The 25,072-nt window shown below is 44.2% G+C and overlaps 1 protein-coding gene across 2 annotated transcripts in view; it reads left to right on the top strand.

The window, feature by feature from the left end:
• DOCK9 (dedicator of cytokinesis 9) overlaps positions 1-25,072 on the top strand; it is a 378,599-nt gene that overhangs the window by 20,272 nt on the left and 333,255 nt on the right. Inside the window, exon 3 of one of the 2 annotated variants that reach the window (XM_082859679.1) lies at positions 5,923-6,099. The gene's annotated coding sequence lies outside the window, so the exon portion shown is untranslated. Of the gene's footprint in view, positions 1-5,922; positions 6,128-25,072 lie in introns of both variants that reach the window. The other variant, XM_082859678.1, reaches the window with a different exon arrangement.

The raw sequence follows: 25,072 nt of genomic DNA, 5'->3' as shown, positions 1-25,072 counted from the left end.
GATGAGAAGCCCGCGCATCGCAACGAAGAGTAGCCCCCCGCTCGCCGCAACCAGAGGAAAGCCCACGTGCAGCAACAAAGACCCAACACAGCCAAAATTAAAATAAATAAAAATTAAAAAAAAAGAAAGAAAAACCACTTTGAACAGATCCTGCCTGTAGTAATTTCTTGCAATTATTATCATTGTCATTTTCGTAATTACACTCTGAACATTGGCAAGGAGGCTGAAACAGTTCTCAAAATCGAGTCTGCCTATTTGTGCCCGGGCACTCATGAGACAGTTTGTTCCTAAAATAGTAATTAGAAATAAAGGACCAGAACGGTATGATCACGCCATCTGACAAAGGACCTGGGAATGCAGGTTCTGGCTTAGCTCCGCCAGATCCTGATTCTCTGGGGAGTCGAGTTGCTCTCCCCGCGGTGTTCCCAAGGCATGCAAAAACAGAGGGGAGAGAAGAGTCATTCTCCCCCTCCTTCTTCCTCTGTGATCCACCTTCAGTCTGTTTATCGCTGCAGCATCTCTTGCTGGCCTGAGGTCCAAATGGGCCATCACTGAAGGAAAAGGCTGGACATAAGCAATCAACAGACATACTTAGCTTGTATGTTAATCAGGCAGTAAGATTCTCCTACCTACACAGATAAAGATGCTCTCCTCCAGTTTTTAAGGACACAGGCTCACTTCATTTATCTTTCATTTTCCCACTTTTGAGCGTGACCCAGATACAGAGAGCTTTTTTTTTCTGTAAAAAGTCAACAATACAGGGGCTTCCCTGGTGGCGCAATGGTTGAGAATCTGCCTGCCAATGCAGGGGACACGGGTTCGAGCCCTGGTCTGGGAAGATCCCACATGCCGTGGAGCAACTAGTCCCGTGAGCCACAACTACTGAGCCTGCGCGTCTGGAGCCTGTGCCCTGCAACGAGAGGCCACGACAGTGAAAGGCCCGCGCACCGTGATGAAGAGTGGCCCCCACTTGCCACAACTAGAGAAAGCCCTCACACAGAAACGAAGACCCAACATAGCCAAAAATAAATAAATAAATAAATAAAAATTTTTTAAAAAGTCAACAACACAGTCATGATAATAACAGCTCTTAAAGTGTGAGGAACAATAGGGTGTGGTAGAGAATGTGTGGAACTGATCAGCACACATCCCATCTGAAGAGCTGAGCCACTCTGAGCCCTATGAGAAAATGCCAGAAGGGACTGGGGGGATTCAGAAATGCAGCCCAGGGCTTTGGGCTTTGATGAAGCATTTCCCAGCTGTTAACTGTTGGCTCATATTGATATCTGTGGGCCAAAGGAAGGCCTGCAGCAGATGAAAATGCATGGTGTCCACTCCACAGCTGCCATTAACATTGTAAGTTTGGTCACAGTACCAATGATGACCTGGGGGTTGTGCAACACAGTGGCATGGGTCCAAACCACAACAAGCAAGGAGCCTCGATACCTCTGAGCAGAGAGTCTCTAAGACGCTGGTTTTCAGACTTGTGTGTACAAAACCAACAAGATGCTTGTTTAAAGCGCAGATTCCTGGGCTTCCCTGGTGGCGCAGTAGTTGAGAGTCCACCTGCCGATGCAGGGGACACGGGTTCGTGCCCCGGTCCGGGAAGATCCCACATGCCGCGGAGCACCTGGGCCCGTGAGCCATGGTCACTGAGCCTGCGCGTCCGGAGCCTGTGCTCCGCGACGGGAGAGGCCCGCGTAACGCAAAAAAAAAAAAAAAAAAGCGCAGAGTCCTGAGGCCCATTACCTGAGATTCTGAAGGGAGGCCCAGGAATTTGCATTTGTTAAAGAACCAAACATTTTTCAATAGACCTTATTTTTTAGAAAGGCTTTAGATTTACAGAAAAATTGAGAAGATAGTACAAAGAATTCCCATAAGCCCTACACCCCCAGTTTCTTCTGTTATTAACATCTTACATTACTGTGGTGTATTTGTCCCAATTAGCAAACCAATATTGATACATTATTATGAACTAAAGTCCATACTTTAGTTCATAATATTTCCTTTTTACCTATTGTCCTCTTCTGTCCAGGATCCCATCCAGGATAGCACATCATATTTAGTTGTTGCATTTCTTCAGGTTCTTCTTGGCTGTGACAGTTTTTCAGATTTTCCTTGTATTGATGACCATGAAAATTTTGAGGAGTAGGGTCAGGTAGGGGTCAGGAGTAGGGTCAAGTTCCTTTATTGGAACTTGCCTGATACTTTTCTCATGTTAAGATTGAGGTTATGGATTGATTGTTGGAAGACCCAGGGGTAAAATGCCATTTTCATCACTTCATACCAAGTATACATACTGTCAATCTGACTCCTCACTGTTTGTGTTGACCTTGATCACCTGGGTGAGGTTGTGTTAGTCTGGTTTCTCTACTGTCAAATTAATCTCTCTCTCTTTCTCACACACACACACACACACACACACACACACACACACACACACACACACACACACGCCTTTTCATACTGTCCTCTTTGAAAGGAAGCCCCTATGTGCAGCCCACACTTGAGGCGGGAGTTAAGCTCCATCTTGTTGGGGACAGAGGATCCACAGAAATTATTTGGAATTCTTCTGCACAGAAGATTTGTCTCTTCTCCCTGTTTATTTACTCAACCATTTATTTACATCAGTATGGACTCACGGATATTTATTTTATACTTTGGGTTATAACCCAATACTGCTTTGTTTTGGCTCCTGTCACTTTGACCCCTCCCCCTGCCACGTGACTTTTGAATCAGCATTTTTAGCAAAATCCCCAAGTGATTCTGGCGCAGGTGGTCCAAGGGCCACACTGGGAGAAACATGGCCCTAAGGTGTGCCATGAGCTCTAGCTACAGAATCCCAGCTATTCAGTGATCCCTTCAGCAAGCAGGTAAGGGGTGACTCCTCTGTTGATCTTACCCATTCAGCAAACACTGAGTGTCATCTTGCAGCCTCCTCCTGTTACCGAAGCAAGCTGGTTTGCCCAACTCACAGCAAGCTAAAATGCTGAGGCGCCAAGGTCTGCAGCAAAGAGAGGGTTTAGTCGCAAGGCAGCCAAGCTAGGAAACAAATCTCAAATCTGCCTCCCTAAAGGGAAGGGGCTCAGGGTATGCATGGGATAATGAATAAAGAAGCAGGGCGGGCTGAGGCGTGGGGAGCCTGGGGAAAGGTGATTGGGAAAAGGTGCGGTAACCATCCTTCTGCGCAGGCGTAATTAGGCTGCAGGGCTCTGTGTGTTCAAAAGGTCACCCCGAGGACACTCACGCATGCCCAGTTGGAGGTTCCATGGTCCTATCCGGTCTTAACCAGCTCAGCTCGAAGTAGACACAGCTGACTCCAAGTTTCTGGAACAGAACTCTGGCAAACATCTTATTGTTTAGGCTACACACAGCTTGGAGGCCATGCAAGTCTTAAAACGACCTTGATTAGCGAAGGCAGGTGAGATGGACTTAACTCATAACCCAGAGTTTTACTCTTTGCCAGACGCTGTGCTGGGTGCTGGGCATGCAGAACTTGTCCAGAAATTCAGACTTGGGGGGTGGACATGCAATGGGGGAAAACATGGATGTGGTTAACAGGAGAGAGGAAGAGAAGTACCTACCAGTCCTTTGACCTGTCCTTACTCAGCTCCCTGGAGGCTACAGAAAAGAGCCTGCTAAGAATTGGAGAGAGGATATAGGGACAGAGTAGGAGCCCCGAGAATGTGGGATGGAGTTGGGCTCAAAAGCACCCTTGGAAGATTTGGGATTAAATAGGAAGAAAATGCTTTATCTTTTGAGACTGAAGAAGAGAAAATTGGCCATAGACATTTTTATAGATCACGGGGGCATGTTTGAGGTCACTTATAATGGCTTTAATTTTCTGGATGAAAAGGGAGGACGGGTCATTCTTATTTAGAGTGAAGGGTTTAGGCTTAAACACGGGGCCTGGGAGGCCATTAAAGTTTTGAGATAGTGGTTGGGGGTGCATCAATTTTAATCTAGTCGAGAGACAAAACCCATAGCAATGTGAAAAGAGAGAACTAAATGTGAAGAACTGTTAACTACATTAAAGTTAAAAGAGAACTTTTATAACTTTATGCCAAGATATCACAGAGGAGGTGGCTACCACCTTTCGGGCTGGGCAAACCAAGGCAGGTGGGTGGAATTACTAAAACCTTAAACCGTGCAGAAGTGGTCCCACGGAACCGGGACCCAGTCCTCTGAGAAGTGGGTGCTGGCTGGCTGGTGATGGTCGGGGAGCAATGACACTGTCCCTGCAGGTGTTGGAACAAATGGAAACTGGATTCACTTGTTGCTACAGGAAGGCACAGCCCCTGCCAGGTGAAGAGGCATTGCCGGGGTGTTGCTCTGAAGAACCACAAGCAGAAAGGACATTGCAAGTCCTTCCTTCTTCCTCCAGGCTTGCAGCCTTCCTGCTGCATCCCTAATTGTTAGAGCCCAAAGTGTGGTTTGCAGAATCTCAGCCCAGCATCATGAAGCCAAGTAGAGAAGCATGAGTTTGGAGCTGAGAGGCAATGACCATCATGGGGAAGCCAGTCCTCAACTCTGTGGTGACATTTAGAAACTATACACTATACACACATGTATACTGGCTGAATTTCTTTCCTCCCTTGTCTGAGAATCATTTCTACGCCCTCTTGCTGGATTGGAGCTTTCTTCTCATCCCAGGGCTCAGCCGCTGGTTCCCTTGGTTGTTTGTCCCCTCCCAGAAAATTCCTGATGGACTATCTAGTTCAAAAAGAACTAAAAAAGGGTTACAAGTATCCATCGACAGATGAATGGAGACACCAGGTGTCATATATACATACAATGGAATTCAGCCTCAAAAGGGAAAAATATTCTGACATACCACAACACTGACAAACCTTGAGGCCATTATATAAGCCAGTTACAAACAAACATTGTGATTCCACTTATATGAGGCACCTAGAGTATAGAGTAGTCAAATTCATAGAGACAGAAAGTAGAACAGTGGTTGCCAGGGGCAGGAGGAATGGGGAGTTGTTGTTTAATGGGTGCAGAGTTTCAGTTTTACAAGATGAAAAGTATTCCGGAGGTGGATGCTGGTGATGGTTGTACAACAGTGTGAATGCACTAAATGCAACTTAAAAATGGTTAAGGTGGTGAATTTTGTTATGTGTATTTTACCACAATTATATATTTTTAAAAAGGAGCTAAAAGGTTCCAGCTGGGGGCTCTGGGTGGGCACCCCTCACCTGATGTGTCACAGGTCTGCATCTTCCCACAGTGATTCATTCCTCACCTCACCTTCATGAGCAGCATTTTCCAGACTTTACGTCGTAAGTTCCAACGGGTTTTGTCCTCGTTTGCTCTGCTGCACACCCACCTCCTACCCAGATGCGTATGTGCAGGTGCAGCCTTCCCTTCTAGTTTTCCTGTGAACGATGTGTTATTTCAGTGAACGAAAATAATGACTAATATATACATTTTTTGCAGTTAAAGTTTGGATTAATACTTTATTTTTACAACACTTAAATTTTATTTATTTTAAACCACTGGCTATTTTTATTTTTTATTTTTATGGAAGTATAATATAGTTGCTGTACAATATTATATAAGTTATAAGTGTACTATATAGCAAGTCACAATTTTTAAAGGTTATACTCCATTTATAGTTATTATAAAATATTGGCTGTATTCCGCATGTTGTACAATATATCCTTGTAGCTTATTTTATACCTAATTTCATTCTTTTTTATGGCTAACTAGTATTCCATTTTGTGTGTGTGTATCTCATATCTTCTTCATCCATTCATCTGTTGATGGATTGATGGACACTTAGGTTGCTTCCCTATCTTGGCTATTGTAAATAATGAATAATAACTAATATGAATTGGGTATTTACAGTATGCCGGGCACATTTATTATCAACAGCAAACCTCTGTTGTAGACACTGTTCTCATCTCCATTTCACAGATGAGGAAACTAAAGCTCAGAGGGCTTGTGACCAGCCTTAGGTCACCTACCTGTGAAGTGGAGAAGCCAGGACTGATGGGGTTCTCTGATTCCAGACTGTGCCTTTAACCAGTGGACTCTACCGCCCCCTAGTGGATCCCCTGGTCTTGCGTTGTCTCACTGATACCTGGTCCTCAGGTAGGAGACGCAGCTTTTCTCCCTCTCGGTAAGAAGGCATTTCACAGTCGTTACTTTATGCATTAATAATGCTTCTATTGTTTTATGTAGCACACCCCTCTTTCAGCCCTAGCACCACACCAGGTTTGCTACAGCGAGTGGCAGCAGTGGCTGAGGTTTGTTTTTTTAACCATTTTCTTTTTTGAAAAAATTTTATTTATTTTTGGCTGCGTTGGGTCTTCATTTCTGAGTGCGGGCTTTCTCTAGTTGCAGTGCGCGGGCTTCTCATTGCAGTGTCTTGTTGCGGAGCACGGGCTCTAGGCGCACGGGCGTCAGTAGTTGTGGTGCACGGGCTTAGTTGCTCCGTGGCATGTGGGATCTTCCTGGACCAGGGCTTGAACCTGTGTCCCTTGGGTTGGCAGGCAGATTCTTAACCACTGCAAGTGGCTGAGTTTTGCTACACCCTTAATGAGCATCCCCAGAGCAGCCCTGGTGGCTTCCAAGGCTTGTGGCAAGATTATCATATGTTGGTTACAATGGCCTTTCAATCCCTGCAGGAGCATCCCTGATAGATTTCAGAGTTTTCCTCAGCCTCTCTGGCTGTATTGATGCTTAGAATGGTAAAGAAACTCCTGGATTTCTATCTCAACTACATGAGTGGTTTTGGGACTAAATAACTCTCCAAATTTCTCTCTTGATCTGAGTCATCTGCTTGGGGTTCTGAGTGGGGAATCTATCCCTTGAAAAGTGCCCTTTCCATACCACATAGGCCACTGTGGCTGCCTCCGGGATTTCTGGCAGGTAAGTCCAGGTATACTGGGTGATGCAGATATCTTTTGTTGTTTGATCCAGGATTTAATGATGTTCATGCATTGCGCTGGGTTGTTATGTTTGTTTAGTCTCTTTTAATCTAGAATAATCCTCCCTCCCGCCTTCTTGGTTATTGTTTTTATCACGTGGAACTTTTCGGAAGGTCCAGGTGAGTTGTTTTAGATCGTCTCCCATGCAGTTTGTCTAATAGTTTCTTCATGATTGGATTCACGTTAAATATTTTTGGCAAGATTGCTTTGTAGATGATGTTTTGTACTTCTTTTTGCCTCGTATCTGGAGGCACAAAAACCTCATCTGGGAATTGCACACTCGACAAATATATACTGAGAGTGTATCGTGTGATGTGCTGAGCACTCTGCTATCCAGTGAAGCCACGTGGGAGCCATTGATAATGATTGTGAGGGGAAGCATAAGGAAAGCAGAAGGGCAGGTTTATCAAATAAGAATAGGTTTAGCTACACTTAATAGAAAACTCATAGTAGCTGAACCAAATAGAGGTTTGATTTTTCTCACACACCTGCAAGACGGGAGGCAGGCGGTCCAGAGCTGATATGATAGCTCCACCGTATTCAGGGTCTCTTTCCGTCTCTCTTCCTATCTGCCATCATTATGGCTGTAGTTCCAAGGATCCAAGATGGCACCTGCCCCCCAGGCCAGCATGACCCCCTTTCAGTCAGGAAGGAGAGACGGGGCATGCCCACCGACTCTGCTCGGCTTTGAAGGAGATTTTCCCAAAGGGCACCCAGCGCCTCTGCTCATAGCTCATTGGTTAGGATTGTGTCACGTGCTCAACCCAATCGGCACGGTTGTCTGGGGAAGGTACTTGTTGGGAACATTGTTACACTTGACAAAAACAGGGTTCAGTTAGTAAGGAAGAAGGGGAGAATGGATATTACCTAGGCAATTAGCATTCTTTTTTATTTCAGCTGCACCACGCGGCTTGCGAGATCTTAGTTCCCCAAACAGGGATTGAACCCAGGCCGCGGCAAAGTGCCGAGTCCTAACCATTGGACCACCAGGGAATTCTGGCAATTAACATTCTTTGCCATGGAAGATAAGGCAATTTTTTTTTTTTTTTTTTGCTTTATGCGGGCCTCTCACTGTTGTGCCCTCTCCCATTGCAGAGCACAGGCTCCGGACGCACAGGCTCAGTGGCCATGGCTCACGGGCCCAGCCGCTCCGCGGCATGTGGGATCTTCCCGGACCACGGCACGAACCCGTGTCCCCTGCATCGGCAGGCGGACTCTCAACCACTGCGCCACTGCGCTTCCCTATAAGGCAAATTTTTAATGGCTGGAGAGACAGCTACACAGATAATACATGAAAATTAAAAATTTCCCACCAACATAGGAAAAAAATGATTGCAACCATGGTAACAAGTAGCCAACAAACTAGTTTTACACCCTTTTAATCGATTAATGACAACTTGCCTCAGTGACACACTTGTACAAGCTAATCAATCAGTTCAACCCCTAGCTTATGAAAATCAGCCAATCAGAGATCAACTCACTTTAATAAATACACCAGTGCCAACCAATCAACAATAGCTCAGCGAGCAATCACGCTCCTACAGATGATGTCAACCCGCTTATGCCTCCGAAAGTCTCCCAATCCCCGAGCTCCATGCTCCCCAGACCCTACATAAGCCAACCCTGTACTCTGCTCAGAGATACCGAGCCTAACCAGCATAGCTCTACTATAGCAGGCAGCAAACTCAGCTATTTCTTATTTCAGGTCCTGTTAAGATTAAGCAGAATCGTGTTCTTTAACTTGTTTGTATCCTTCAGCCATCTCCATCCATAGCCTCGGTGGATTAGGCGCCAAGGCACGCAGAGATGTCAGCAGCACAGGCTGATGGAGACAGCGGACCCCGAGCTCCTGGTACTGGGGGGCCTTCCAGGTGCAGGGTTACCCCCAGAAGTGAGTAGCCAGGAATGTCTAAAGGAACATGATAAATTTGGGCTTGATTTCTTATCCAAAGGGCACAATCTAGAAGGGGCAAAGTAAGAGGTCATTCCAGACAGTGGTCATAATACTTAATGACAGATGTTGATGGTTCCAGGTGATCTGTCTCTTTAGAGCAGGTCTCATGCTTGTCGCTCAGGGAACAGAGATAGAGGCGGAGCCCTAACCAAACAGTGTAGGGTAGGAGTAGGCGCATTACAGCCTATGGGCCAATCTGCTTCTCCTCCTACCCACCTGCCCCCACTCCCACTTCCCCATAGTTGCATTTTGAGGGGTGGGATAGCCGTTTTGTGTTGGTGATAAACTATACATAGCATAAAATTTGCCATTTTAACTATTTTAAGTGTACAATTCAGTGGCATTAAGTACATTCTCAATGTTGTGCAACAATCACCACTAAGCATTTCTAGAACTTTTTCATCATCCCCAGTAGAAACTTTGTACCCATTAAACAATCACTCCCCATCCCCCCTCCCCGCTCCAGCCCCCGGCAACCACTATTCTACTTTCTGTCTCTACGAATTTGCCTAATCTAAGTACCTCATATAAGTGGAATCACACAATATTCATCCCTTTGTGTCTGGCTTATTTCACTCAGCGTAACGTCCTCCAGGTTCATGCATATTGTAGCGTGTGTCAGAATTTCCTTCCTTTTTAAAGCTGAAGGCTATTCCATTGTGTGTATAGACCACATTTTGCTTATCTGTTCATCCACCCATGGCCACTTGGGTTGTTTTCACCTTTTCACGAATAACGCTGCTATGAATGTAGGTGTACAGGTATAAGTGGTTACATTTTAAATGGTTATATAAGCAGCTACATAACATTCTCTCTTTTGCTTCTTCACATTCAAAGCCTAAACTTTTTATTATCTGACCCTCTACAGAAAATGTTTGCCAACCCCTAGTTTAAGTGGTGGGTTCAGGACAGAGTGATCCTTGCAGAAGGCCACTGATGTTGGCTTGTTGAATGAGGACAAGAAAACAGATGTTACTTGGTGGAACGAACGTTTGGGGCTTGTATTACTTTGTTAGGACTGCTGTAACAAAGCGCCACAGACTGGGTGGCATAACACAACAGAAACTTGTGTCCTCGCAGTTCTGGAGACTGGAAATCTAAGGTCAAGGTGTCAGCAGGGTTGGTTCCTTCTGACCTCTCTCCTGGCTTGTAAAGATTGCCTTCTCCTTGTGTCTTCACGTGGTCTTTTTCCTGTGTATGTCTGTGTCCTAACCTCCTCTTCTTATAAGGACACTAATCTTGTTAGGGTCAGGGCCCACCTTAATGACCTTGTTTAATCTTTATTTATTTATTTATTTTTTGCTGCATTGGGTCTTCTTTGCTGCGTGTAAGCTTTCTCTAGTTGTGGCAAGCGGGGGCTACTCTTCGTTGCAGTGTGCAGGCTTCTCATTGCAGTGGCTTCTCTTGTTGCGGTGCGTGGGCTTCAGTAGTTGTGGCTCACTGGCTTAGTTGCCCCGTGGCATGTGGGATCTTCCCGGACTGGGGATCAAACCCATGTCCCCTGCACTGGCAGGTGGATTCTTAACCACTGCACCACCAGGGAAATCCTAATCTTAATTTTTAATTGAAGTATAGTTGATTTACAATGTTGTGTTAGTTTCAGGTATACAGCAAAGTGATTCAGAGATATATATATGTGTGTGTATATATATATATTCTTTTTCAGATTCTTTTCCTTTATAGGTTATCACAAAATATTGAGTACAGTTCTTTGTGCTATACAGTAGGTCCTTGTTGGTTATCTATTTTACATATAGTAGTGTGTATATGTTAATCCCAAACTCCTAATTTGTCCCTCCCTGCCTTCCCCGACCTTATTTAATCTTAATTACCTTTTTAAAAGCCCTATCTCTAAATCCAGTCATATTCTGAGCTACTGGAATTTAGACCTTCAACACATGAATTTTGAAGGGGACACAATTTAGCCTATAACAGGGCCTCTACTCCACACGGGAAATATCAGGCCTTTAACAGTGTACCAGAGTCTTGACCTGGCCTGGTAGTGATGGTGTTGGAAGTGAGGAAAGATAGACTGATGTACTCCTACACTCATAGATGTTGGCTCAGGAAACTGGGCAGGCCTGAGTCTGCTGGTGGAGAAAACTCACTGTCACAGGACTTACTGAGGACGAGTGCTAAAGACTTACTTTTTGACAGGCTGTATTTTTGTTCATCAAGCAATTAACTGCAGAATTTCCCAGATTTTTTTCTTATGACAATAAAGAGTAAAAAGAAATCTGGTATAATTTTAGCAGCAATTAACCTGAATTCACATAGGAGTGCTTTCGCCCTGCTGCGAGCCAGCTATAGCCAGTGTGGCCAGTTCAGTTTCCTGCTAGGAATTCTGCTCCCATGCTTCTCTCTGCTCTGTGATCTTCATCACTACCCTCACCCTGGTCCATGGTTATCTCATGTCCATTTCAGAAAGTCATGACCAGAGGACACTTTGAAGGGACATGACCAGATACACTTTGGGGCCAAGAAACGACCCTGCCCCTCAGTGGAGGCAGCTGGGTCCAAACTTGTGTCACATTTTTCTTTCTTCTGTCTGCCTCAGAGGTAGAAAAATGCTGCAGTTTCTGACCTATGACATGAAAAAAAAGAAAGAAAAAAAAAAGCCCACAGGTCCCCACACTTCAAACCCCAACCGATGGAACAAGAATAGAAACTTTGAAATGTTTAGAACAAAAATTTCACCTGGACTGACCTCGTTTCATTTTAGGACACTGGAACGGATTCTAGTCCGTTCATCTAGTCTAGATGAATTTGAAGCAGCAGAGATAAAAGATCCAATTACAAGAACTATAATAAAACAATCCTTTTAAAATACCTTAAAACCAGCAAAATGTTTCTAGTGCCCCCAAAACTGGTTGGGTGAATGTAGAATGGTTTGTTTAAGGTAGCGGTTCTTGACAAAACAGAAGCTACTTACTGCCAAACTAGATTTTAGTACCGCAGATTAGATATTACAAATAAAAGATGCAGGCAACCAATGTATAATTTCAAACACCTAGTGCTGTTAGGAGGATAATGCTTGTTCCACTTATGTATGTGACGCACTCCTGCCCTGAACATCCTCTCTCTACACTTCGTTCCCTGGAACCGTTGTTTTCAGCACCGTTTCTCATTGTCTCCCTTTAAATACATCTTCTTGCACCGCCTTTTCCCATCACAGCTTTTCCGAGTTCTGACTTCATCAGTGTCTCTCAACTCTCAGGTGCAATATCCTCTGCTATTTGGATCTCACATCCCCTGTGTAAGGAAGCACCAGTGCCTCTGAAGTTTAGTCCTAGAATTAGAATCTGGTGCATTGGCGTGGCTAGTCTATAGGGGCTTTAATTCTGTCCCTTGAGTGTTCCCTAACCCATGGAGTCACATTGTCAGGTGACTTTATACAGTCTCTGGCACACAGTACGTACTCAGTAAAGTTAGATACCATTATTGCTGAGACAGGCTAGACCCAGAAAGATTCCACTGGATGCTAGTGAAGATGAACAGGGAATACGAGGAATATAAATACCGTCTGCGTTAGAAATAATCTCTAAGGCCACCACAGCTTTCCTTTTGTCCTCAAGGCTTAGGTTCCATTCCCTTTGCACATGGGGTCCCAAAAGGAGAGCGCTCCTGGCTTGTCTCTCCAGGTGGTCCCAGCTGATTTCCCACCACCAGGTTCCTCCTGGACACCTTGACCTCTTTGTAATTTAACCCAAAAGAAAAGGTCTCTTTTCATCACTTACAGCCTCCCTCCCCATTCTAGTTTCTGGCCTGGAAGATTTACCTTTCTCCCGGGTATTTGACATCATGAAAGGATTCCCCTTCCATCCCTACCTTCCATTCTCAGGTGTGGTTCCTGAGTATAGAGATGGTTGGCTCCAGCCCTAACATTGGTCCAACTGTATAATATCATGACCACAGGACACACACAGTGGACACATATAACTACACCTATACAATAAAAGAAGGGTGGCTCCCTCATAACTGGGTCTCACACTTCATCATTTAAAGTATAATATTAATACCTTCCAGATTGATTTGAATTGGGTGGAGACAATGTCCACTAACTTGTTCTAAGAACTTCAAATTCATGGAGTCACACAATGTTAGGAGGAGGAGGGACCTAGAGATTCAAAACTGGAACTATGGGGCTTCCCTGGTGGCGCAGTGGTTGAGAGTCTGCCTGCCGATGCAGGGGACACGGGTTCGTGCCTTGGTCTGGGAAAATCCCACATGCCGCGGAGCGGCTGGGCCCGTGAGCCATGGCCGCTGAGCCTGCGTGTCCGGAGCCTGTGCTCCACAACGGGAGAGGCCACAGCAGTGAGAGGCTCGCGTACTGCAAAAAAACAAAAACAAAAACAAAAAAAAACAAAAAAAAACTGGAACTATGGAATTCCACTTCAACTATGTTCAGATTTAACTATGGAATTGAATTAAAGTGCCAAAGCTCCCCCAAAGGGAGCCATGTGAACTTGCTACTTCTTATATGTGATTTCATTAACTGAGATGAGATTCTGAAAGTTTGTGACTGGGAAGAGAATCTGAAAAGAAAGGAAAGGAGAGAGGACCATAGGGACAAAGGAATAATCAAAAGATGGATCCTGGAAACAATGTATCTGCTTCATCGTTTTGTCTTTATCCCTGTCCTAAGATACCAGGGATGGTTTGATGTCTTCCCCGTCACCAATAATCTGACCTTAATTCAGACCATGTAAGTCTGTGTATTCTATTCTCAGCAGCAGTATGAAGGCTGCTGCCCACCCAGCCTTGGTACCACCAGTATCCTGTGAATAATATCAATATACCGTTCTTGTACTCTCATCTAAGGCCAACTCCTTCACTTTTGAACTGTATCTCATTATCTCCCAAATATCCAAGAATAGACACAGTTCTTACTTTCTCTTGAAACAAAAATTTTCCACTTCTCATCAGATCCTTTAAAAATATCCTGCCCCCAAATAGATATCCTTTTATTCTCCTGCTTCCACACAATGTTTCTGTTCCCCTTTACAAAAAAATCTCAGAGCTGGTACCTGCTGTGTCCATTTCCTCATCTTCCATTCTCTTTGTAACCCATTCCAGGTAGACTTTTGACGCATGATTCACTGAAATCATGCTCATTAGGGTCATTGATGGCCTCTGCCTGGCAAGACCCAACAGTCAGGGACTTCCCTGGTGGTGCAGTGGATAAGACTCTGTGCTCCCAATGCAGGGGGCCCGGGTTCGACCCCTGGTTAGGGAACTAGATCCCACATGCATGCCACAACTAAGAGTTCGCATGCCACGACTGAGGAGCCCACGTGCATCAACTAAGGAGCCCGCCTGCCACAACTAAGGAGCCCATAAGCTGCAGCTAAGGAGCCTGCCTGCCTCAACTAAGACCCAGTGCAAGCAAATAAATAAATAAATATTTTTAAAAAAGAGAAAAAAAGACCCAACGGTCGGTCCTTTGTCCTCAGCATAATTGACTCTCAGTAGTTTTGATGAGAGTCAATTATTCCCACCCTTTTTTTAAAAAAATTGTGACTTTTTTTATACATTAAAAAAGATATAAAGATTAATATAAAACATGAATGTACCTGTTGGTCCCTTAAAAAGTAGAGCACTTCCACTAGAAACTCTTGTGTGTCTTTCTCTGATTGCTTGTCTCCTGGACGTAACCATCCTCCTGAATTTTGTGCTTATGATTCCCTTGCCATCCTGCATGGCTTCATTATATATGTGTATTTCTCTAGCAATGTATTATTTCTCTAACAATGTATGTATTTTTGGTTTTATGAACTTTACATCAACAGAAACTTACCGCATATGTCTTTGGAACTTTTTTCTCTCTCCACATTATTTTTATGGGATTTATTCATGATGCTGCTTGTAACCCCAGCTTACTTATACTGCTATGCAGTATCTATTACATGCCTGTATTATCTACTGCTGCGTGACAAATTACTCCCAAATTCAGGAGTATGAAACAACAATAAACAGTTTCTGTAGGGCAGGAATTTAGGAGAGACTTAGCCTAGTTGTTCTAGCTCCGGATCTCCCATGAGACTGCAGTCAAGATATTGGCTAAGTATGCAGTCGTCTTAAAGCTTGACTGTGGCTGGAGACTTCGCTTGCAAGATGGCTCACTCAGGAGCCTCACTGAGTGAGGCTCACTCTCAGGAGACTGAGAGTTGGTGCTGGTTGTTGGAAGCAGCCTCAGTTCCTTGCCATGATGTTATCACCACAGGGCTGCTTGAGTATCCATGCAACATGGTAGCTGGCTTCTTCCAAAGAGGGAGATCCAGGAGAGCAAGGCGGAAGTCACAATGACTTTTATTACCTATCCTTGGAAGTCACACACTATTATTTCTAAAATATTCTATTGGTTCCACAGTTCAGCTCTATTCAGTGTGGGAAGGGACAGCTCAAAGCATGTGAATGTCGGGAGTTGACATTTGTGGCCATCTTGGAGGCTGGCTACTGCAATGACTATATCACAATTTATTGATCTATTCTCTTGTTAATGACATTAATTATTTCAATTTTTAAAATTATAAACAGTGCTTCTATGCTCATTCTTATTCTTGTTCAGGCTTCCTGATGCACATGGGCAAGAGTTTCTCTAGAGGGAGACTACTGGGCCATAGGGTATGTGCATTTTCAGATTCATAAGATAAAACCAAAATTGCCCCAAAGTTGTTTACCAATTTACACTCCTACCAGTGGTGAATAATATTTCCCAATCTCTATATCCTTGCCAATACTTGGTATTGTCATATTTTAAAATTTATGCCAATCTGGTGGGTGTAAAATGATATCTTTTGCAGATTAAAATTTGCATTTTTCCAAATTACTAATGAGGTTGAACATCTTTTCGTATGTATATTGCCCATTCAAGCTTCCTTTAATGATAAATGCCTATTTATGTCATCTGCATATTTTTTTATTGCATTATATGTCTTTGTCTTACTAATTTGTAGGAGTTCTTTTTCTATTCTGAATTATTAAGAAGCTTCTGGTTATTATATGTGCTGCAAATATTTCCTCCCAGTTTGCACTCTGTCTTTTTACTTTTTAATACTGTTTTTTAATGACCAGAAATATAAAACGTCTTCTTCTTTCCTCCTGTGGTATGTGCTATTTATGTCTTTTTAGAGACGTACTTCCACTGACTGAGGTCATAAAAATATTTGTCTCTGTTTCCTTCAAAAAATTCTTAAGTGTTGCTCTCCACGTGTAGGTCAAGTGGAACCTGTTTTGGCACATTAGGGGAGGTGGGGTTTTAAGTCTGATTCTTATTTCTGTGTGGACTACCACTTGCTCAAGCCTCCTTTCTAATACACTTTCTTCACTTGGCTTCAGGGACATCCCCCTCCCGGTTTTCCTCCCATCTGGCTCATTGCTTCTTCTTCTTCTTCTTTTTTTTTTTAATACTTATTAATTTTTTTGGCTGCACCGGGTCTTAGTTGTGGCACGCGGGATCTTTAGTTGTGGCTTGTGGGATCTAGTTCCCTGACCAGGGATCGAACCCAGGCCCCCTGCATGGGAAGCATGGAGTCTTAACTGCTGGACCACCAGGGAGGTCCCTGGCTTGTTGCTTCTTCTCGGTGTCCATTGCCAGCTCTTCCTCTTTGCAGACTCTACATGAAGAGTGACTGGGAGTGCCCTCCTCACCTGTCTGTCTGGATACTCTCACCCTTCTCACCCGAGTCCATGACTATAAATAACATCTGTATGCTGATCATTCCACCGTAACATCTTTACCCTCTTCCTTCATATCTCCTCTTGGCTCAATCCTTCCCATCAAATATCACCTCCTCAGAGAGGGCTTCCCTGACCATACTATGTAAGATAGCAGCACCTGCATCTCCTCCTATACTTAACTTGCTTTATTTTATATCAAGCATAATCAGTCACCTCCTGATTTTCTTCTAGAAATAGATTATATTTTGTCTGTCCACTATTTGAATATGTATCACGGACTTGGAACTGTTTGCTGATGCATCCAAATGACTAAGAACAGTGCCCGACATATTGTAGATGCACGATAAACATTTGTAGTAAAAGAAGCTGATCAGGGACTTCCCTGGCAGTCCAGTGGTTGAGACTTTGCCTTCCAATGCAGGGGGTGCAGGTTCGATCCCTGGTCAGGGAGCTAAGATCCTACATGCCTCATGGCCATAAAACCAAAACATAAAACAGAAACAATATTGTAACAAATTCAGTAAAGACTTTTAAATGGTCCACATCAAAAAAATCTCTAAAAAAAAAAGAAGCAGCAATGATCAGCTTTACTTAATATCATGCTTCATAGCTTATGGGGCTTTTTTCTATGCAATTATGTTCCTCCTAGCATTGATTTAATCCTCAGGGACATGGTTTTGCCTACATTTGTGAATATCCGAGCAATAACGTCTCTTCCTTTGGAGGTCTCTTAACATTTTTTTACTCAGAACAGTTAATTTTATTCCCAGTTGCATGCATTATTAGGTGTGGGGCTGTCACTTGAGGAAATTGAACAATAACATCTCTTGGCTGACCATGTCAACTGTTATTTGATGTCTCACATAAAAGGAATGTGGCTCTAAAAAAGGGACAAGTGCTTCAAATTAATGCATGTACAAAAATGTTTGAATGCAGAATCTCAAAATAGGGCTATTTAGACTAGTGGTTCTGAGTCATTTCTTTTCACCCAAAATACATGCCCATGGGCTACTCTTACTTTTATACTTTTAACACTTTAACACTTTAACACTTTTGTTGGAAGTAAAATATTATGAAACATTTTTGTTCACCACAGCTGTCAGCCGCTAGCTCCCAGAATCCCAGCCCACATTTACACTCGGGGTTATCTAGCGCAGGGGTCCCCAGCCCCCAGGCAGCGAACAAGCACCGGTCTGTGGCCTGTTAGGAAGCGGGCTGCACAGCAGGAGGTGGGCGGCAGGCGAGCCAGCAGAGCTTCATCTGCCGCTCCCCATCGCCCCCCGTCCACTTGCATCACCGCCTGAACCATCACCCCCAGACCCACAGTCCATGGAAAACTTGTCTTCTACGAAACCGGTCCCTGGTGCCAAAAAAGTTGGGGGCCGCTGCTCTAGCAGACCCAGTCCTTGCTTCAGAGCCCCTCCAGGAGATGTGCAGGCAATATCCAGACCTCTGTCCACCTTAGTTATTCCTAAGCCCATAAATCTACGTAGCTAACTCCATAAAAATATACATTTGGCAAGTCTGAGCAGCCAGAGAAATTCATTCATTTACTATGTCTATTGAGGAGTTTGGAGCCCAGTACATGAGAATTTGGTCACTTGTGTCAAATTACTGGTTTGCACTCTGACTCATTCTACAAGCCAAATAGAATGAATGCGTGCGTCTCTCTCCCTGAAGACACGAAAAGCGAACTTGAGGCTGATGTTAAAATAGATTTCTCATTTTCTGGGAACTCAGTGGGCTGGTTATGTTATCAAAAGTTCTGGCGCTGTGGGTCAGGCTTTACTGGGTGCTAACCGTTCGCAACCTCAAAGCACACATTCAAGAAAATGTGGGAAAGATTCTGGGACTTTGCAGGGGGTGGTGAAGCTCTAAAGCCTGTTGACAGAACTGTTGAAGACAAACTGTATGGCAGGGAACCCTGGACAGTCTAAGCTTCTCATCAGCAACACAGCTAGCTGTCCTTGAGAAATCTCCTGCAAAGGTGGTCGGACTGATTGACGCTGATTGACAGTGAATCAGAAACTAAATCAAGAGGAGTGGTTGGCCTGGGGCCCCAGAGAGCACAACATTAATGTTAAGTAAATCCAAAAGCAACAGCTGTGTCCAATGCTCTAGCGATTTGGGGTTCAGACATGGGATAGGTGTCACCTCTAAAGTCTTAGCAACTTCATCAGAATCTAAGAAGAATCATGTATCTTGGTCAGGAGGGGCTCACAGCCATAACATAAAATAGCCCAATCCAACTGGCTTCACCAAAAACGTCACAGTCTAATGTGCTGGTGGGGAGCAGGCTCTGCTCCATGTAATCATTCAGGGACTCAGGCCTCATTCATCTGGTGGCCCTTCTATCCTCTAGAGCTCAGGAGTCTCAGGAGATTCTCTGTATCCAGCCAACAGACAAGGCAAGAGGGACACACAGAGAATCCAAGGAGGGATTAGGGACCACATCTGGAAATGCCACACATCACTTGGAATGCCACATTCCATTGGCCAAGACTAGTTACATGACCACCCCTAGACGACGGGACCCGGGAAGTACCGTCTGGCTGTATGGCCAACTTGATATTGGTGAGCTCTAACAGCCTCTGTTACAAGAAAGAATAAAACTCAGTTTTGAAAACAAATTTGTTCAATTTGAGAAAAGCCAACAGACTGACCTTCAAAGCAGGCTCTGTAAGAGGTCATAAATCTTACTCAAGTAGTGCTGTCTGTTTTCAAAAATGTTCTTTGGACCGCCACTCTTAGAATTCCCTTCAGAGACAGTAAGAAGGTCATTTCTTCATAGTCGCCCTGGTTTAAGCCAATCCTCAAAGGATTGAATTCATTCAACATGTGAATGATATCAATCATTGACATCCATCAATTTGATTCTAAAGAAGATGCCCTCAGTTGCTTAGATTTTACACAGTCAAAGTATAAATAAGATAATTTTCTGCAAGGTGTGAATAAACAAAGGTAAATAGATCTTCCCAGGGGAATTCTCATTCTTTAAAAGGGATCCTGTGGGGTGATGTCAGCAAACTAGAAGAATAGGTGTTTTCTACCATCTTCCCCCTAAAGAACACCAATTCTGACAGTTGCCCGTGGACAAGAATGTCTTTTTGGAAGTCCAGGAGTCTAGCAGAGGAGCTCCAGTATGTCAGTGAAGCAAAAAAAAAAATGGGGATTGGACACACTGAAGATGTTAAGAGGAACAGTTTTGATTTACCTGCATCCCTCCTCCCCTAAACTGGCACAGCTCATACCAAGATGGACCATCTTGGCTGGCGATTTCTCCAGCTTTTTTCTCGGTCCATCCAGAACACTGAGGTGTGTTGCACGACTTGGGGAGGGGAGGGCCTGGGAAGATGGCAGCCAGGGCCTTCGGAGAGCATCAGAGTGATGCAGATTCTACTAACCATTTCTCAGACTCCATCAGGAAGCCCACCCAACAGCCACTAGTGACAACTTGTCTGCAGGTCCATACAGATACAGTGGCAGTGACGAGCTCTTATAAAGTACAACCGAAACGGAACAAACACCGGACCTCAAGTCTGGAAACCAAGGGTTGGTTCTGGCCTAAGGTGAGCCAGCGACCACATCTGTGAAATGGAAACTAACCATTTTCCTATATGAAAGGAATTTTCCTCTTTATTTCAATAGAGCAGAAGCAGAATGCCTCTAGATCACGATTCCTAAAACTTTCTCTAGTCATGTTTTTGGCTGTGCACCCGCGAAGCCTGTAGGAACTCAGTTCCCAGACCAGGGACTGAACCTGGGCCACAGCAGTGAAAGCCCAGAATCCTAACCACTAGCTACCAGGGAAGTCCCCCTCTAGTCATGTTCTTTCAGGTACAAACAACTTTAAGGGTTCCCCTCCTCTCAGAATCTGAGATCTCCATGCTCTGGCCCCAGCCAGCCTTTCCAGGCTGATCTCCAACAACTCTCCTGCTGCCGTCCTGTGTTCCAGATAAACCTGATAATCCGGTCCTGCCCTCACTCCTCTCTCTGCATCTGTGCTCTCCCCACCCCCTCCATCTCCCTCTCTCATATTTACCACTTGAAATCCCATCCATCCTTCAAGGTCCACGATAAATGCCTCTTCCTCTGTGAAATTTCCCCCGATTTATCTGAATCTCCATAACATTTGGGTAACTCTCTGTCGTGTAATTTATTTTTTTATATAATTGCTTTCTCCGCATCCCTAGGAGAACTGATGTTCCTCTCTGTGGTATATATATTTCCTTCAATTTTCTGTTCCCCCATACAGCCTAGCAAGAGGACTTTTATCTAGTAAAAGTGCACTAAGTCTTTATTACGTATTTCATGGACTTAAAATGAAGCAAATTAAAGGCATCAATATTGTCAGTAAAAACGAACTTTTATTAAGCACTTCCTATGTGCTAGACCCTCTCTTAAGAACTTCTCATGCATTATATAATTTGTCATGTAGACGTTTCTATATAAATAATAGTTACACTTACTTTCAGTTTGCTTGGCTATTTTATAATTATTTTATATTTGGCTATTTTATGTATAACTTTTAACAATTCACTAATTTGTAGTGTATAGCCTCCAAAATTAAGTAAAGTATCACAGGAAATAAAATACAAACTTTCCCATTTAGGTAGATTCATGTTTAGGAATTTCATATTCTTCAATTTAAAAAGGCTTTAAAGTACACTGGTAATTAAAAGAATCCATATAGGGGACTTCCCTGGTGGAGCAGTGGTTAAGAATCTACCTCCCGGGCTTCCCTGGTGGTGCAGTGGTTGAGAGTCCGCCTGCCGATGCAGGGGACACGGGTTCATGCCCCAGTCCGGGAAGATCCCACGTGCCGCGGAGCGGCTGAGCCCGTGAGCCATGGCCGCTGAGCCTGCGCGTCCGGAGCCTGTGCTCCGCAACGGGAGAGGCCACAACAGTGAGAGGCCCGTGTACCGCAAAAAAAAAAAAAAAAAAAAAAAAAAAAAAAGAATCTACCTCCCAATGCAAGGGATTTGGGTTCGAGCCCTGGTCCGGGAAGATCCCACATGCCACGGAGCAACTAAGCCTGTGCATCACGACTACTGAGCCTGCGCTCTAGAGCCCGTGAGCCACAACTAACTACTGAGCCCGCGTGCCACAACTATTGAAGCCCGTGAGCCTAGAGCCCGTGCTCCACAACAAAGAGAAGCCACCGCAATGAGAAGCCCGCGCACCACAATGAAGAGTAGCCCCCGCTCGCCACAACTGGAGAAAGCCCACACGCAGCAACGAAGACCCAACGTAGCCAAAAATAAATAAATAAATTTATTTTTAAAAAATTATCTGTGTATATTAATCAGAATGATAACACATGGGGAGGGGTGACAATTAATAAAATCAAAGAATGGATTGCTCACAGATTGTGCCCATGACAACAACAAAAAACCCAGTATTTTTTCTCATTAGACCGTGATTACCCACCATTTTTTAAGTGGTAAAGAAGAAATTGTAGAGCATTCCTGCTCTGTGAGAAGAATTCTTTTCCTGCCCTACATTTTCCTGTTGCTAACATAGAGCACAGGCCAAATTTTTGGCCTTTTATCCTTAAGAGCATTCTCTTAATCACATTCTTAGTTGTTCTATCTCCAAGTCAGAAAATGAATTTATATTTTATAGTGAAAACTACAGCAATACTCCTTGAAGCATTTGCTTTTTATAGTCAATCTGGCCTAATCATCACGCTCATTATCTGGTCATTGCCAAGGAGGTGGTATAACCCCCTGAATCACTCATTAGAGCTAAGTTTCTGTAGTAAATTTTTTTTATATATATATATTTTTATTTTTGGCTGCGTTGGGTCTTTGTTGCTGTGCGCGAGCTTTCTCTAGTTGCCGCGAGTGGGGGCTACTCTTCGTTGCGGAACACGGGCTCTAGGCGTGCAGGCTTCAGTAGTTGTCGCTCAAGACGCAGGCTCAGTACTTGTGGCGCACAGGTTTAGTTGCTCCGCGACGAGTGGGATCTTCCCCGATGAGGGTTTGAACCCATATCCCCTGCATTGGCAGGCGGATTCTTAACCACTGCACCACCAGGGAAGTCCCTGTAGTAAATATTTTTTTGTGGTTAAATATATATAACATAAAACTTACCATTTTAACTATTTTGAAGTATACAATTCAGTGACATTAAGTAAGTTCATATTGTTGTACAAACATCACCATCATCCATCTCCAGAACATTTCCATCATCCCAAATGCTACCCATTAAACAATAACTCCCCATTTCTCCGTCTCACTAGCCCCTGGCAACCACCATTCAACTTTCTGTCTCAATGAATTTGACTATTCAAGTACCTCATATAAGTAGAATTAAGCACTAAATGTTTCAAAATCATCTTTTCTTAAACAGACAAATCTCTTGTTATATGCTGTGTCTTATGCATCTTTGATTAAGTGAATTGGCTGAGTTTATTCAAAAGCCTAAATAAAACTTTTTTATTTTCCCGTCTAAACAGGATTGCAGATAAGGGGTTATTCAATCTGTATGTGTATCAAAACTCTTTATCCGCATGGGTTGGTTTCTGGAGAATCTTGGCCACTAAAAGTGGAGAGGAGAAGCTAGTGTCTCACGGAGCATCCTTTGATCCACTGGGAACCTGGAGCCTTGATCCGTGTGTCCCACTTCTAAACTATTGTGAGGTTGTCAATATGGCTTCTTGGAAGGTCTCAGTGGGATCCAGTCCCAGTTGGTCACAGCAATGAGCAACTGAATAAAATATCTTCCAATTGTTTTTGCCTTCTCTCTGATTTCACTCTTCCCAGTTGCTCACTCTTCTTTTGGGATTGCTTCCCAAGACAAACTACCCTCACACAAGCCCTTCCAGAGATAATGTCATCTGTGTCTCTCTGTGCCTCTTTGTCTCACTCTCTCTGTCTCTGTCTCTCTCACAGGCACACATACACACCTCCCCACTCTGCTTTCCTTTGTGTTGGTTTCACTCTTTGGCAGGTTACGCTCACCTCAACTGGAGTCAAGACACCCACCCACATTTTTAGGCTTACATCTTAATAACTTAGCAAGCCTAGAGTGGAGAAAAGCTTATTTTTTTCCCCAGTAGCGCTGGCAAAATTCCTGGCATGATGCTTCCTGTCTCTGATTGGCCTGGCCTCGGTAGTGGGCCCCCTCTGAACCAATCATTGGCTTGGGTCAGGAGCCAGGTGGTGGGGTCAGCCCCACCACTCCATATACACTGAGAATAGGAAAGGTATGCTTATCCAAAGGTGAATCGGGGGCCATATGTGGCACCAAATCCATGCATTATGGAGATTTAATTCCTTTTCAACCTCATCTCTGCCTACATTCATTCATTCCCTCTTCCTCTGAAGACATCCAGGAAGCAGTTCCTGTCCCTTTCTTGATTACCTCCTGGCTTAGCGCCAAGTGCCAGACCACACTGGATGTGTGGGCAGATCTCTTACCAAAGTGGTAAAGTGCAGGAGACAGAAGTTCTGACCTCATCAACATGACTCCTTCCCCTTTACCACAAAAGGGAAGGGCCTTATAAACATAGGGCTTCATAATGAAAATGCCCCACTTGGTTACCCTCCCTTGTGGTCTGCATCACCTCTCCCCATGACCCCTCGTGTCTCACATCACCAACTGAGTGTCCTCCAGTTCAATTCAATTCTGAGACTAACTACCTAGTGTTAATGCAGACCTCACAAATTAGGGCTCAGTTCTACAAGACGGCTTCCACTTCAGATGCCAGCCTGGGGCCACTTGCTCTCCTGTCCAGCTTGGCTGAAAATTCAGGAGTTCTCACAATGCCCCTCTCACATTTGATAACCCACTAGAACAACTCACAGAACTCAGAAAAGCTCTATACTTATAATTAGCGTTTTATTATAAAGGATACAATTAAACAGCTAGATGAAGAGATACATAGGGCAAGGTCTGGAAGGGCCCAGAGCACAGGACTTTCTGTCCCTGTAGGGTCAGGGTTTGCCACCCAACTGGTACATCAGTTGTTCGCCGTCCAGGATGCTGTGTGTTAAATCAAGGTGTCGTTACGTAGGCATGATTGATTAAATCACTGGTCACTGGGGACTGAACTCTCCAGCTCTTCTCCCCTCCCTGGTGGTTGAGGTTGGGCTAAGGAGGGTCTGGCTGCTTCCTGAAACTGGCTTCAAGAGTAACTGAAATAGCTAGAATGGCCCTGTCCTCAGCAGCTGGTATCAGTGGTCTCAGCGCCAATTAGATGACTTTTGGCTCCCCGATTTCTCCTCGGTTAGGATGGAACCACTGGAGATTATTGTCATGCTCCTCAACAGTGATAATCTTAAGTGGTTCTCTTTCCTTGGTGGTTCTTTTTCCTTCCCCTATCCAACATGAGTTGCTTTATAGAAATCGGATTTTTCCAAACATAAATGATCAGTTTAAAAGATTCCATACTCCAACAAAGTTATTTTGAGACTCTTTTCCTCGGAGACCTTCACTTCCATGGTCTCACCTCTCACCCAAGCATAGATGGCTCTTCAACTCAAAACTCTTGCCT

The sequence above is a fragment of the Leucopleurus acutus genome, assembly GCF_964270905.1.
Source record: "Leucopleurus acutus genome assembly, chromosome: 18".
NCBI classification, from domain to species: domain Eukaryota; kingdom Metazoa; phylum Chordata; class Mammalia; order Artiodactyla; family Delphinidae; genus Leucopleurus; species Leucopleurus acutus.
Note: the sequence above shows the minus strand (reverse complement) of the source record. Positions and strands in the feature narration are given on the sequence as shown.